The following is a 16,131-nucleotide window of genomic DNA, read 5'->3' on the forward strand; positions in this document are numbered from 1 at the left end:
CCTGCTGCTCCCGTTCCCCTTGTACTGGACAACAGTCTGTTTTCTTTTGTCATTTCTCGATTTCTAATTATATACATCTGTCTTCACCTGCCCACCAGACTGTCAGCTCTGCTGGAGGGCACAGACCCATGTTCTGACCCTGTGTCCCTTTCACATTGGGTGTTCTCTCCAACTCTACACTCCTCATTCATTCTCTCCTTCCATAACCACCCAGCCACCCCCATTGAAACTCTGATTGACGCTGAGCTTCGAATAACACGGAACCATCCCTGCTCTCAAGAATCACCCTGTCTAAGGCATCCCCAGGTAACAGCAAACCAGCATGCTACAATGTGGCTGCGACAGGGCAGGGGACAGAGACGGGACAATGGTGTCTGCAAGCCTGGCTTGGGAAGTCCTGCACAGAGAAAATAGAGGTGGGTCTCCCCATTCCTGAGGCCAACTGAAAAATCTAGGGCCTCTTGGGCAGAGGGAAAAGCACCCTCCAGAGGCAGGAAAACACAGTAGCCGGCTGTTCGGGGGCCAGTAAGCAGAACCACAGGATAGGACCATGGGTTGGCCGTGTACCTGAGAGCCCCGAGTCAGAGTCAGAGGGAGGCAGGCACAGCTCCTGACACAGCTATTGGAGGGTGTGACAGATGCCAGGCCCTTGACTAACACACCCTTGCCCTTGGCTGCACGTGTGCTAAACCATTACTTAGTGAGCATTTCCACTGAGCCAGCCCCTGAGATAAGAGCTGTACACCCACTGGCTCCGAGAATTCTCACAAAGGCCCTGGCTGTAAATTCCTTTTTTAGAAGTAGAAACGTAAACACCAAGCAACTTGCCTAAGGCCATGCGAGGTGATGCGTAGTGGAGGTGTGGTTCCTACCCAGCTGGGTCTGATTACAAAGTTCATGCCTTCTGACACCCACTAGGTGAGGCAGAAGGTGGGGGGGCTCAGGCCCTCGGTATAAACCCATCTCTGTGAATTTAATTGACTTATTCATCTCCCTCTACAACTTGCGTCTCACAATGTAAGACAGCTTCTCTAGCACCTGGCACAATGCCTGGCAGAAAAGGCAGAGCCCTCAATAAGTGACTGTCAAGAAGAAAAGGGGGACGGCGCTGTGGCTTAGTGGATAAAGCCACTGCCTGCCGTGCCGGCATCCCATATGGACACTGGTTCGAGTCCTGGCTGTTCCACTTCCGACCCAGCTCTCTGCTGTGGCCTGGGAAAGCAGTAGAAGATGGCCCAAATCCTTGGGCTCCTGCACCCATGTGGGAGACCCAGAAGAAGCCCCTGGCTCCTGGCTTTGGATCAGCCCAGCTCTGGCCGTTGCGGCCATCTGGGGAGTGAACCAGCGGATGGAAGACCGCTCTCTCTCTCTCTCTCTGCCTCTGCCTCTCTGTAACTCTGCCTTTCAAATAAAATAAATAAATCTTTTAAAAAGAAGAAGAAGAAAAGGGAAGAATGAGCTCTTTAAGATATTTATTTACTTGAAAGTCGGAGTTACACAGAGAGAGAAGGAGAGGCAGAGACAGAGAGAGAGGTCTTCCATCCGCTGGTTCACTCCCCAGATGGCCGCACCAGCCAGAACTCCGCCAATCCAAAGCCAGGAGCCAGGAGCTTCTTCCGGGTATCCCACATGGGTGCAGGGACCCAAGCACTTGGGCCATCTTCTACTGCTCTCCCAGGCCATGGCAGAGAGCTGGATCGAAAGTGGAGCAGCCGGGTCTCGAACCGGCATCCATATGGGATGCCAGCACTGCAGGTGGCAGCTTTACCCACTACGCCACAGTGCCGGCTCCAGAATAGGCTCTTTCACAACATGTACTACTGCCCTTCCAGTCCAGGCCTAATCTCTCTTGTAGCACTGGGCCCTGAGGCTGCCTGGATGGATTCTCTCCCCAAGTTCAGGGGCTTCCACCACCATTCTCACCTTCATTCTTATCCACATCTGCACGCCCAGAAGGTAACATCAAACTAGACCCGCTGTCCTTGGGCAGTCCTGCTCACATGGGGGTTCTCAGCAGAGGCCGGCGAGCTCGGGCTTTGGGAGGACCGCCCACCACTCCCCATTTGCTGTTTGTGCAGTGTGGTTGATATGCGCTTCCCTTCTGCAAGTCTGACATTTTGGTAGATGGGCAGGCGACGACTATGGGAGCAGCCCCAGTAAAAGCCCTAAGCACCGAATTTCACACATGCTCCCTGTTGGTAATGCTGTATACATGCAGTCACAACTTGTGGCTGGGGGAATCAGGCGTGTCCCTGTGTGACTCCACGGCCGAGGAGCATCGGAATCCCATGCCTGATTTCCTTGGACTTCGCTCCATGCACTTTTTTCCTTGGCTGAGTTTACTTTCTATCTTTGCGCTGTGATAAATCATAGCCATGCTATGCTGAGTTCCACAAGTTGTCCTAGGGAATCGTCAAACCTGGGCATGGTCCCGGGGACTCCCAGGCCCTGCCTCTCCCTTGCCTGGGCCTGTCCAGGAACTGAAGGACTCACACACTCAGAGCTGGGAAGGCCAGCAGGGATGTTAACATGTAAACGGCCAAGGGCAAGCCACGAAGTCTAAAGCAGGTAGCGGACCTGGGGATCGTGGTGGTTAAGTGAAATAAGACAGGCACAGAAAGACAGATACTGCCTGATTGTGCTCCTCCGTGGAATCTGAAACAGCTGAGCTCTGAGAGGCCGGGGGGCAGAGATGGGAGAGGGTGGGGGAGGAGAGAGCTCAGTTAATTGGTACAAAGTCCCAGCCAGGCAGGAAGAGAAAGTTCTACCTTTCTACTACACAGAGGGTGATTAGATAATTCAAAACAGCTAGAAGAGAGTATTATGACTGCCAAGTGTCTGACATGTTGGATAACCTACAACTTGTTGGATAACCAAGTTGATCGATATACAATGTATAAAATGTAAGAAAACATCACACTTACTCCACAAAAATGCACAACTATTATCCACCAAAAATTAAAAATAAAGAAATGACAGAGACACAGACACAGAGAGATCTTCCATCTACTAGTCTATACCCCCAGATGCCCACAACAGTCAGGACAAGGCCAGGTGGAAGCCAGTAGCTGGCAACTCAATCTGGTCTCCCAGATACGTGCAGGGACTCAGCTCCATGAGCCATTGCCTCTGAGACTGAGCTTGAGCAGGAAGCTGGTCCTGGAACCAGACACTCCACTACGGGCTGTGGGTATCCCATCCGATTGTGCCAAACGCTCACCCCCTAATTGTAGGTTTTATAAGAACTAATTTTGTTTTACATTTGTGCAGCATGTTTACATGAATTTAAAACCAAAAACACAAAATATTTTCAAAAATACAAACAAATGAAGTAGAAAGTGGCAGCTGCTACTGGGCTCGTGAGCACACAGCAAGTCACAGGCAGACAGACTCTGGCTGCTGGTTCCTGATACTGACATCAAGGCAACAGGTGCCCCAAACAGGAAGGGGAGCACCTGGGGACACACACTTTGGCCACCTTTCGAAAGCCAGGAGAAATGCTTGGCATCCTCAGAGACAGTAAGCAAGGCTTCCTTGAAAGGGAAACGTATCATAAAGTGAGAGGGTGTTTGTCGGGACACCCTCAGGAAGGGCACAGGACAGGCCACCGCCCTCCCCGGATTTCCGTTCGCCCTTTGTGACGTGCACTGTCAAAAGCACCGGCCTCCTACGTCAGCACCGGCTCAGAATCGGCTTATATCAAGTCATGCTAAGAAGGCTACGTATGGCCGCACACATCTTTAAAGCTATTAAGCTGGGCAGGAAAAGCAAGAGAAGGAAACCCCAGTGTCCGCGATGACAGCCACTGCTTGCACAAAGGTATCTTACTAACGGCTTGCAAAGCTCAGTGGCAGGCAGGAAGAGGAAGAGGCCGGGGTCATGACCCCCAGGACTGCAGCCAGAAGGACTTGTCTAGGAAGGCGAGTCCACGCTTCCCTGTGGCCCCAAGCGGGAGCCCATCCTACTGCCTGGTGATGCTGGGCTTCTTGAAGGGGCAGGGGAAGATGAGAACCGCACAGGTGACTACTCACTCCCTTCCCCCAGACTCACACCGGCCTCGCTGTCCTGTACCCTTCCACTGTCCATTCCTTCCCCACCTCTGGGAGGCCTCTATTCTTCCTCCTGGCTGCCCCTCCCCACCACGGCTCCTACTCAGGCCCACTGCTTTGGCTGGTACCCACCCCAAGGCTGCACCAACACCTGTGGGCTCAGGCTGCCCAAGCTAACGGCCAGCCCTGCCCCTGCTCTCACTCGGCCTCCAGTTCTCCACTTCCAAGGCCTCCCGACCACTGGCTCTCGACATGGGAGCCCCAGACTACCAGCAGCAGCAGCAGCATCCACATGGGTGCTCATTAAAGATACAGATGCTCTGGGTCCCACCCCAGAAATTCCAGGAGCCAGGTGGGGGATCTGTGTTTTACTAAGCCCTCTGGGCAGCTCAGATGCAGGAAATCTGCCTGCCCTGCACCCTTCCACCTTCCCTAGTCCCATCCCTGTCTCTAACGATCCTCAAATGGAAGTGATTTTCATGTTCTAAATCCAGCAACAGTGCCAATGCGGTGGGGAAAAAAAAATAACAAAAATGTACTAACTCATGAAAAATTTCTATCAGTTCACACTTCTGTGGGTACTTGAGAATAAAATACAGAGTACTCAAGTAAGTATATAAACCATGTATTAATATGATTTTAAAATAGGTTATTGTATATTTTAATAAGTAGAGTTGACAGATGTTAATAATTATTTTGGTTAAAGTGTTTGAAATGTCTACCAAACACCATTTTTTGTGGTGTTAATGCTTGAATGGTTCATAATTTTTTTTTCCTGGGCATTAAACCAACTAGTAGATAGTAAGTTGCTACTTATTTACTCCTCCTCACCTCAAAAAGCTATACAGTCACTACTCTACATTCAAATCTTCTGAGACATCAGGTATTAGCTAGCCAAAGGCAAACACAAAGATAAAGCAAAGCAGAAATAAATTCCAAAGGCGCAAGCGGCTCAGCTGACATTCTCAGCATTCTTCTAATCCCTGGAAGCTGGGGAATATATTCAAAACCGACTTTCCTCTTTCTCCACCTAGCTTTCCCCTAGAAAGGATCAGGGGGACTCGGGGCTGAGGAGTTAGTATTCTGCTTGGGATTCCCACATCCCATAGCTGCCTGCACCCCATATCCAAGTGCCTAGGTTCAAGTCCCACCTCCACTTCCCATTCCAGGTGCAGCTGATGCGCACCCTGGAAGACAGCAGGTAGCAGCTCAAGTGCTTGGATCACTGCCACCCATGTGAGAGTCCCAGATTGAGTTCAGGGCTCCTGGCTTGAGCCTGACCCAGTGCTGACTGCTGCAGGCAGCTCGGGAATGAAGCAGCAGTCAGAAAACTTCTGTCACTCTGCCTCTCAGGCAGATGAGAATTAATAAATAGACATCAAAAACAATAAATATAAAAGTAAATGGTAGAGGGGCTGGCGCTGTGGCTCAGTAGGTTAAGCCTCCACCTGCAGCACCAGTGTCTCATATGGGTGCCGGTTCTGGCCCCGGCTGTTCCTCTCCCAATCCAGCTCTCTGCTGTGGCCTGGGAAAGAAGTAGAACATGGCCCAGATGCTTGGGCCCCTGCACCTGCGTGGGAGACACGGAGGAAGCTCCTGTCTCCTTGCTTTGGATGGGTCCAGCTCTGGCCGTTGTGACCATTTGGGGAGTGAACCAGCAGATGGAAGATCTTTCTCTCTGTCTCTCTCTCTCATAGTCTGTAAATCTACCTCTCAAATGAATTTTTAAAAAAAGAATATAATATTAGAATAGTACTCCAAATATAATAAATTCTCAATTAAAAAATATTTAAGGAAATAATCAAGGGCTGGGTGTTGTGGTAAAGTGGGGTATGGCTGTTGCTTGTGCACTCCCCAACCCACATCAGAGGTCCAGTTTGAATCCCAGTTCCTCCCTTTCTGATCCAGCTCCCTGCTAATGTTCCTGGGAGGCAGAGATGATGACCCAAGTACTTGGGTACCTGCCATCCATGTAAGAGACCCACACAGAGTTCTGGGCTCTTAGCTTTGGTCTGGCCCAACCCAGGCTGTTGAAGGCATTTAGCGAGGGGCCCAGTGGATGAAAGATAGATCTCCTTCTCTCTCTCTTCCTCTCTCTATCACTCTACCTTTCAAATAAGTGAGTAACTCTTTAAAAAGAAAAAAAAGAAGGAAAGATTGGTCTAAAACGCACATGAATAGATGGTCAACACCATTAGCCATCAGAGAACTACAAACCAAACCACTTCACACCAGTTAGAACAGCGAAAACAAAACCAGACTGTTGACAGTGACATGTGTGGGTGTGGATGTGAAGACATGGAACTGGCTTACATCCCCAGTGGGACAGGAGAAAGGGGAAGGCACTCTGCTTAAACACCCTGGCAGTTCCAGAACACGTTAAATAGAGTTCCTACATGTTTTCCACGTATAGGTAGGCACCCAAGAGAAATAGAAACATCTGTCCAGATACAAACCTGTACATGTTCATAGCAGCGTTAGTCAAACAGCCTAAATGCCCATCAGCAGAAGAATAGATTGACAAAACATGTTCCATCCACACATGCAAAGATCCTTCAGCAATAAGAACAAAGTACTGAGATAAACACCCTGAAAACACTACACCAAGTCAAACAAGGCAGCCAGGAAGGGCCATATATATTCCGTATATCCAGAACAGGCAAACCCAGAGAGGAAAAAAAGGAAATTAGTAGTTGGCTGGTTTAGTGAGGAGAGGGAGAGAAAGATGCCAGCTAAGGAGGGGATGGGGTTTTTGGGGGCAATGTTCTTTCAAGGGCAATCCAAATGTCCTAAAATTACCTGTGCTGACTGACACTGAATTGTGCACTTTATAAAGGTGATTTCTATGGTACGTGAATTATGCTTCAATAAAATCCTTTTTTTAAAGACCTATCCTAAAGCTAAAAGAGAATTATAAACAGACTGAGTAAATTAAAAAGTGTTAGGGTCAATGAAACAGTGTGAGGTTAAGTGTGTGGCTTTTTTTGCATCCTTTGCATGGTAAATTCCTACCCAATACAGATAAGAGATAGCTTTTATTATCATTGTACAGTTTACAAGGACTTTTACAATTAAGGTCTTCTTGAGTTCCCATGATAATCCTGGAGGGAGATAACCACTCCCTTAATTTTACTTGGGAGCACATGGCAGCTCTGAATTTAGGAGATTTCTTCTGGTTCATCCCGCTGGCTGAACCAGAGGTCAGATCTTCCTCATGCTGAGCTCTGTGCCTTTTCTTTGACGCTACGTAGCCCGGCAGCCCTGCAGGCTGATACGCAGAGATGCTGCAGCTCACCTGTCTCAATAAGGAAAATACCCATGACTTGATTTTCCTAGGAGCTGAACTACTATAATACCACATTCAAGCCAAGTATATGCATGGGAAAAAAGCACTGCTCTTGAATCTTTTGCTCTTTTGAAATTTGAGTTTTTGCTTATCTATTTGCCTCAGGGTCTAACACAGTATCTAATATTCCAAAAAATCTGAGTGAAGAATTGTTGAATGCACAGCTTCTTGGAGTTGACGGGGAGTAAGTAGACAAGGATTTTTTTCCACATGGAAAGAGGAATGGTTTTGAGCAAGACCCAGAGTAGACTCAATTTTTTTCTTCCATAAAATGAGAAAAAAAGAAACACCACTCTTACTGCTGTGAATATTTAGTGATCATATATTTGTTTTGTTTTTGTTTTTTTTGTTTTTTGTGTTTTTTTGACAGGCAGAGTGGATAGTGAGAGAGAGAGAGAGAAAGGTCTTCCCTTTGCCGTTGGTTCACCCTCCAATGGCCGCCGCGGCTGGCGCACTGCACTGATCCAAAGGCGGGAGCCAGGTGCTTCTCCTGGTCTCCTATGGGGTGCAGGGCCCAAGCACTTGGGCCATCCTCCACTGCACTCCCTGGCCACAGCAGAGGGCTGGCCTGGAAGAGGGGCAACCGGGACAGAATCCAGCGCCCCTTCTGGGACTAGAACCCGGTGTGCCGGCGCCGCTAGGCGGAGGATTAGCCTGTTGAGCCGCGGTGCCGGCAGTGATCGTATATTTGAATATCCCAGATTCACAATAAGCATGCCACAAATGTTCCTTGATGATAAATCAAACAGTCCAACACCTTGATCTCTCCCACGGAGAATAGGAGTTCTTTTGGACATTCAGGATTGTAAATCTTCAGTGATGATCAACCTTAGAAAGAGTTGATCAGAAAAACAACAGGAGAGGCCCAACCCACCGCAACACTGCCTGAGACAAAGGCATCCTTTATGAGCAACAGCTGCTCTGCTTCCAATTCAGATCCCTGCTGATGTGCCAGGGAAAGCAGCTTGCGATGCCCCAAGTGCTGGGGCCCCGGCCACCTGCTTAGGTGTCACGGCTGAAGCTCCTAGCTCCTGACTTCAACCTGGTGCAGCCCCAATTGTTGGGGCCATTTGGAGAGTGAACTAGCAGATGGAAGATTCTCTCTCTCTGGAACTGTGCCTTTCAAATAAATAAACCTTTTAAAAAAGGGAGGGGGAGGTAGGAATATGTTGATTGGATTTGCCAAACTTGACCTATCTTAAGAAACATCCTCTTGTTAATTTTATTTCATATTAAATACAGAGCTGTGTTCTCTTGTAATTTCAGAGTCATTTTACAAAATTTTAGTTTGTGCCCACATTCAAGCAGGTACTTGTATATACACGTGCTTATGCAAATAACTCTCAAACCTGATTATATGTCAGAACTGCCCAAAGTACAGTGACACCTACATAGTCCAGTGAAAAGATTCTGACTCAGGAAGTCTGAAATAGTTGGTGTGTCCAGATTTAAAAGCTCCCAAGGCCCACGCCGCGGCTCACTAGGCTAATCCTCTACCTAGTGGCGCCGGCACACCGGGTTCTAGTCCCGGTCCGGGCCCGGATTCTTTCCCGGTTGCCCCTCTTCCAGGCCAGCTCTCTGCTGTGGCCCAGGAAAGCAGTGGAGGATGGCCCAAGTGCTTGGGCCCTGCACCCCATGGGAGACCAGGAGAAGTACCTGGCTCCTGCCTTCGGATCAGCGCGGTGCGCCGGCCGCAGCGCGCCAGCCGTGGTGGCCATTGGAGGGTGAACCAATGGCAAAGGAACACCTTTCTTTCTGTCTGTCCACTCTGCCTATCAAAAAAAAAAAAAAAAAAAAAAAAACAAAAACAACTCCCAAGCGTGTTTTGTCCCTGCCTTGCTACTGATTGTCAAGTTTTCAAAAAGCCACACTACCAGCAGCCCTTTCGGGATTTGCATCTCTTGGAGCCCCCTTCCTGGCCACCCCACCAGGAAGTCTCCGACTTAAATAAACCTTGCTTTTCTCTCAAAATAAAAAATAAAATAAAATCTCCAGGAGATTCCTTAGACATCGCTGAATCAGCAGTAAAACCATTTCACAGATATTTTCTAAGGATTTTCCTCCTTTAGAAACTTCAAAATAGAATTGGTTGCCAAGTGAGACATTGAACTACATTGTAACATATGGTACAAGGGAAATATTTTCTCTTTTACCTTCACTAGAATTTTTAAAAGTAACATTATAAAACTCTGTGAATACGGAATCTTCAGTTAGGGAAGACTGCCGGCCAAATCTTGCCCATTTGCATCATATGCCTTTGATGTGAACAAGGCAGGGAGTTCAAGGGGACAGGAGCTGAGAGGCACCCAGTGGTCTCTGCCACAGCCCCAGGTTGCCAAAAGCCCTGCCCTCTTCCAGGCCAATTCACACACCCACTTTCCCATGATGCACCTGAGCCTCCTCCATCATGCAGAAGACACCATGGTGAACATGTGTAGACAGAGTGCCACGTGCAAACGCCATGAAACCTGCACAGGGATCATCACACACCCAGATTCCACCCTGTGCGTACATTCAATTATGGCACCAATCTCTATCCAATAAAAGGGGCAACTGAACTGAATTGGGGCACAATTTCACCCATGAGGTTGCCTGCACTCCTGTACATTATCTCTTCAATTTCTTTGAGTATATCATGCTCCCAATCTTGCACTTTATCTGTGTCTGTGCCTTGAATTCACCTCTTAGGCAAGACAACAACTTGGAATAAATCCAGTTGGGGACCTTCATGCACCCCCACAACACCCTGACCAATTCAAAGGGACTTTACAATCAAAGGAAGCTGTAAATTCCTTCCTACAAAACTTGATCATCTCATTCTGATCAAAATCTGAGTATAAGTAAAGTCAAGCATTGTAAAAATGAATCTAGGAGGACATAGAAAGACAAACATTGCACATTCTCCTTACATGTGGGAGCTAAAATTAAAAAAGAAAATCAAAAAGAAAAAAAAAAAAAAGAAAGCAATGCCTGTATCAGTTTTGCTGCAAAAATAATGCTTTGTCTTTGCTTTTAAATCTTTCTCAAATAAATGGTTAAGAATTATATTACCATTGGTGCCAGCATCCCATATGGGTGCCAGTTCCACTTCCAATCCAGCTCCCTGCTAATGCACCTGGGAAAGCAGCAGAAGCTGGCCCAAGTGCTTGGGCCCCTGCACCCATGTGGGAGACCCATAGGAGGCTCCTGGGTTCTGGCTTTGGATGGACCCAGCCCTGGCTGTTGTGGCCAATTCCAGAGTGAACCAGCAGATGGAAGGCCTCTCTCTCTCTCTCTCTCTCTCTCTCTCTCTCTCTGCCTCTCCCTCTGTCATTCTTTCAAATAAATAAATAAATAAAATCTTAAAAAAGAATTATATACTACTAAAGTTTTAATGATCTGTGACCACTTGGAAATTTACTGTATAAGTAAAGTTGAATATCTTTTTTATTTGATTTTTGTTTATAGCCCTTGCCTATGTTTTGGGTGAACTACAGTTTTTTCTTTTTTTTAATATTTATTTATTGGTTTGAAAGGTAGAGTTAGGGAGAGGCAGAGAAAGAGAGATCTTCCATCCTCTGGTTCACTCCCCAAATGGCTAAAACGGAGCAAAAACTCCGTCCGGGTGGCAGGGGCTCAAGAACTTCCCACTGCCCTTGCAGGCACATCAGCAGGGAGCTGGATCAGAAGTGGAGCAGCCAGGACTCCAACAGGCACCCATATGGGATGCCAGTGTTGGTGTAATCCACAGCACCACAATGCTGGCCCCGAACTACGGTCTTGTTATGTTTTATTTGTGTTGAACTCTTCAGCGAAGCATTAAGCCTTTGGCTATAATATAAATTAAAAATGTTATCTCAAAAATAATACATAAAATATTACACTGAATAAAATACATTTACCACCAAACAAGGTGCTTACCAACATCTGTGGAGGAGGTAAGGAAGAATATATTTCAAGAGGAATATAAGTGATCCCAGAAAGAACTACTGAGAAGCAAGCAAGAATGAAGAAAGAAGAAAGAGCACATGTGGGTAACTGTGGATAATTATTCATTGTATGAAGTAACTCTCAGAATAACAATAAATGGTTTGTTTGTGAGGTTTGAAAAAACCTTGGATACTAGTAGAACATGTCCTGATAACAGCATATATGTGGAAATGACTAATATTTAAAGCATTTTAGGCTTTCAATAAAAGAACCTGGGAGGAACAGGGAGTCCATTTATTTAAACCTTCCAGTATTCTTCACCACTCTTGCTCTCTCTGAGTCACATTCTCGATGATGATAAAAGTTTTTATTACTTTGTCAATTTACATTTATGTTCTCACTGAACAGCTGCAAGCTGATGCAAACAGACAGCTTCCATCACTACAAGGTTTTTCTAAGTTACGCAAACATGTTCTCAACTGGAAATGATGTCACTAGGGCATCAGAATCACTTCACGCTAAAGCAGAAATAAAATCGTTTATAGAGTATTTTAGAAAAATCATCCCATCTTTTTTTGAAGTTTTGCTGTGACTACTTCCAACATTTGCCAAACAGCAACTGTTTTTCTTAAGGGTTGTTCCAACTACTTTCAAAAATGACTTGTGTTGGTGTTAAACAAAACAAAGCCACGATCGACAGCACACCGAAAATGAAGCTAATAAAGAGAAGAGCAGCTGGAGACCATCAGTGAACAGTGCTTAGTTCACTGGAGCACACAATGCCCTCCATTCTACTGCAGCCAAAACAAAAAGAACACCTTCATGGGCTATGGCTGTCTCTACGAACAGAAAGCACAGGAATTCTGGGTACTAGAGCTATAGCACCTTGTCCACCCAGGACATCTCAAAGGTCTGTTCATATTTTGCCAACATGATTTCAATCTTACGTTACCTTCCTATTCAACCTTTTTCCATTTGCATTTGAAAGTATTTCGGGGTGGGGAATGGTGGCAGGTAAAACCCCTGCCTGCTTGCAGGCATCCCATATGGGGGCCAATTCAAGTCCTGGCTGCTCCACTTCTGATCCAGCTTCTGCTATGGCCTGGGAAAGCAGTAGAAGATGGCCCAAGTCCTTGGACCCCTGAACTCGCCTGGGAGACCCAGAAGAAGCTCCTGGCTCCTGGCTTCGGATCAGCACAGCTCCAGCTACTGCTGCGCTGATCCGATGACTACCTGGGGAGTGAACCAGCAGATGGAAGACCTCTCTCTCTGCCTCTCCTCTCTGTGTGTAACTCTGACTTTCAAATAAATAAATAAATCTTAAAAAAAAAAAAGTATTCAGGGGGCCAGTGCTGTGGTGTAGCATGTAAAACTGGCGCCGTCAGTGTCAGCATCCCATATGAGTGCCGGTTTGAGTCCTGGCTGCTCCACTTACAATCCAGCTCTCTGCTATGGCCTGGGAAAACAGTAGAAGATGGTCCAAGTCCTTGGGCCCCTGCACCCACATGAGAGACCCAGAAAAAAGCTCCTGGCTTCTGGCTTCAGACTGGTAGAGCTCTGGCCATTGTTGCCAGTTGGAGAGTGAAGCAGCAAATGGAAGACCTCTCTCTGTCTCTCTCTGTGGAACTCTGACTTTCAAATAAATAAATAAATATTTTAAAAATGAAAGTACTGAGGAGCACAGGGGCTGGTAGAGAGTGGAATGGGATATTGACTAGTGGGTACACAGTCTCTATTTGGGATGACGAAAAAGTTCTGGAAATAGGCAGTGGTGATGGTTGCACAACATCATGAATGTACTTAGCGTTACCCAATTGCATATTTTTAGATGGTTAGAATGGTTAAGTTTTGTCTTACATATATTTTTTAACACAATGATTACTATCCAGAAATAAAAAACCTCAAGCCAGTAATTTAACCCAATTTCCACCCTAGAGTGGAGGGCTGTGACCCATGGATCTCGGTGTGTGTGTCCTGGTAGAAAACTGAACAACAGGGGGGCCAGCGCTGTGGCTCAGTGGATGAACCAGCTTCCCGCAACACTGGCAGCTCCTATGAGCACCAGTTAGGAGTCTCAGCTGTTCTGCTTCCAGTCCAGCTCCCTGCTAATACTCCCTGGAAAGGCGGCAGAAGATGGCCATGTACTTGGGCTCCTGCTTGTGCCCTTGAGGTCATCTGAGGAGTGAACCAGCAGGTAGAAGCTCTTTCTGTCTTTGTCTCTCCCTGTCAGTCACCCTGTCTTTCAAAAAATTAAATGAATGTTTAAAAATAAATGTTTAGAGCCAGCGCCACGGCTCAATAGGCTAATCCTCCACCTAGTGGCACCGGCACACCGGGTTCTAGTCCCGGTCGGGGCCCGGATTCTGTCCCTGTTGCCCCTCTTCCAGGCGAGCTCTCTGCTATGTCCCAGGCGTGCAGTGGAGGATGGCCCAAGTGCTTGGGCCCTGCACCCCATGGGAGACCAGGAGAAGCACCTGGCTCCTGGCTTCCGATCAGCGCGGTGCGCCGGCCACAGCACACCAGCCACGGTGGCCATTGGAGGGTGACCAACGGCAAAAGGAAGACCTTTCTCTCTGTCTCTCTCACTATCCACTCTGCCTGTCAAAGAAAAAAAAAAAAGTTTAGAAAAAAAAATAAGACTGGTTGTTGCCAGCATTTGGGGAGTCAAATCAATTGGATGGAAGATCTGTCAGTCTCCTGCCTTTCAATCAAAATTAAAATTAATTCATTTTTCTAAAAGGAAATGTATTGTAAATCTCTTCCTTACACTGGAGGAAACACTTAGCCCTAAGACACGCATACCCCCTCCCCCACCTGCGCCAGCCCCTTTCAAAGGTGTCCCCCAGGGGATCTTGCCTAAGCAGGGCTTGGGGTTGTTGGCATTCTGTATTTCAAAGGCCGCAGACCAAGGCCCCTGCCGCATCGGGCAACAAGGCCCTGGAGCTCCTTAAAGTGTCAGCCTCACCTTCCAGAATCACCCTCCTCACAAGGAAGCAGAGCCCGGGTCTTATCTTCCAAGTGAGCTGGCCAAGGGCTTATCTTCCAACCGCCAATTAGATCAACCTGCTTAGACAGCCTGAGGGAGGAGGCCGGCCCGCGGCGCCCGCCCCCGGGGCCGGTGCGCAGCCCGACTGCGCCAGAGTCGTCCAGAGAGACTCAGCTGCGCACAAAGCCCTCGTAGGAACTTCCAGTCTTCATACCAGGCTCGGAGAATGCCTGGAATTCAGTGGCCCTTCTCCAACCTAAAGATCCTCAACTCGGTTTTCAGCCCTACAGAAGAAACTTGCGCGGCAGCCCAGGCGAACGCACCGCGTCCAAAAGTACAAAGGACACAGAATAAACACATATTGAAAATGCACATACTTTGTGTTTTCTCACGTTCTGCCGCATCCAGGGCACAGACCCCGGCCGTGCGGGGCAGGCAGTGCCGGCAGGCTCGGGAGCATGACGTTTCCATGTCCCGAGGTGGAGACCCAGGCCCGCAGCCCCGGGGGCTCTCAGCTCACCGGCGCCCCCCTCCGCTCGCAGCCACCCAGCGCCCCGGCCCCTGCCCCTGCCCCTGCCCCTCTCTCCCCGCCGTGGGCCGCGCCAACAGAAACCCACGGCCCAGCAGACAACGACCCAGTGTCTACCCCCTGGGAGAGAAGGTGCCAGGCATGCAGGGACAAAGGACGCCCCCCAGGCACCTGCGGCCACCCCAGGTGCGTGGTCATTCCCACTTCCAGGTAGTTTCTCCTAGAACCTCGGCGACGCGCCGCTGCCCCCACGGAAGACAGGGAGGCAAAAACCACGGAGGAAAATAAAGGACAATGCCCCTTGGAAATATCCCCCGAATTCCACAGGTAGATCTGGCCGATGTCACCTCGCATTTAATGGCGCTGTCCCCCTGCCCCACCACCACCAATGCCCGCCCGCACAGCTGATTAAAGCGCCAGCGCGCTCTCGCACCCTCAAATCCCTCCCGGGCAAAAGTGGGGAACGCAGCCGGGGAGCGTCCCGGCGTCGCCCGGGCCGGGAAAGGAGAGAGAGGAGAGGAGTACTCGCCTGGACACGGGTGGCGGCTGCGGCTGGCTGAGTCTGGCGCAGGGCACGGGCGACTCTCGCGGGCGCTCCGCAACGCGGCGCCCGCGGCCGGGCCGGTGTCCCCTGCGCTCCGGGCGCACGTCCCTGGCAGCACCTCGTCGGAGCCGGAGTGCAGGAGGCTGCCCTGGTAACGGGCGGGCGTTAGTGGCCTCCCGCCGCAGCTCCTGGGTATTATTGTGACTCAAGCTATTTCCTGTTTGGAGGTTTCGGGAGAAAGGAAAAAAAAAAAAAAAAAAAAACCTCCTGGGCTGGGTGGGGGCAGGGGGAGGGACGGCGGCTGCCTGCAGGGGAAGGGGGTGGGCGGTGGCTGCCACCTGCTTCCTGGAGACCTGGGCGGTGCCCGGCGCGCCGGCTCACGCAGCTTCGTGCGGCTTGGGGAAGCTCCGAGGGCGCCTCGCTCGCGCCGCCCAGCGGTGGGGCAAAGGCCGCGGCAGCAAGAGTGGCCTTGGGGGCGGGAGGCAGCGCGCCCACTCCCTGTTGCGCGAAACTACAGCTGAGCTGTGTCACTAGTGCGAGAGGAATCGTCCCAGCCCAGGTTTGCCCGCTGGTTCTGTGCGGGCATGAGGGCATGGGAGGGGTCGGCTCAGCCACGCTCCAAGGACCGCGGTGGGAAACGAGTGTAGGCCGTTGCGGGTATCACAGCCGCGGAGGGCCGCTGTTTCTCTTTGGGAGCCGGGCGGGGTTGCGGGGTGAGTGGATGAGAAGCAGGTTAAGGCTGTGGAAAGTGAACTTCTTCACGAGCGG

At 49.3% G+C, this 16,131-nt stretch overlaps 1 protein-coding gene across 2 annotated transcripts in view; it reads right to left on the bottom strand.

Moving 5' to 3' along the window:
* Positions 1–15,619, bottom strand: part of TJP2 (tight junction protein 2) — a 138,063-nt gene extending 122,444 nt beyond the window's left edge. The window contains exon 1 of one of the 2 annotated variants that reach the window (XM_051846396.2): positions 15,349–15,619. The gene's annotated coding sequence lies outside the window, so the exon portion shown is untranslated. The remainder of the gene's footprint in view (positions 1–15,348) is intronic. The other variant, XM_051846400.2, reaches the window with a different exon arrangement.
* Positions 15,620–16,131: the final 512 nt, after the last annotated feature.

The sequence above is a fragment of the Oryctolagus cuniculus genome, chromosome 1 (genome assembly GCF_964237555.1).
Source record: "Oryctolagus cuniculus chromosome 1, mOryCun1.1, whole genome shotgun sequence".
Taxonomy (NCBI): Eukaryota; Metazoa; Chordata; class Mammalia; order Lagomorpha; family Leporidae; genus Oryctolagus; species Oryctolagus cuniculus.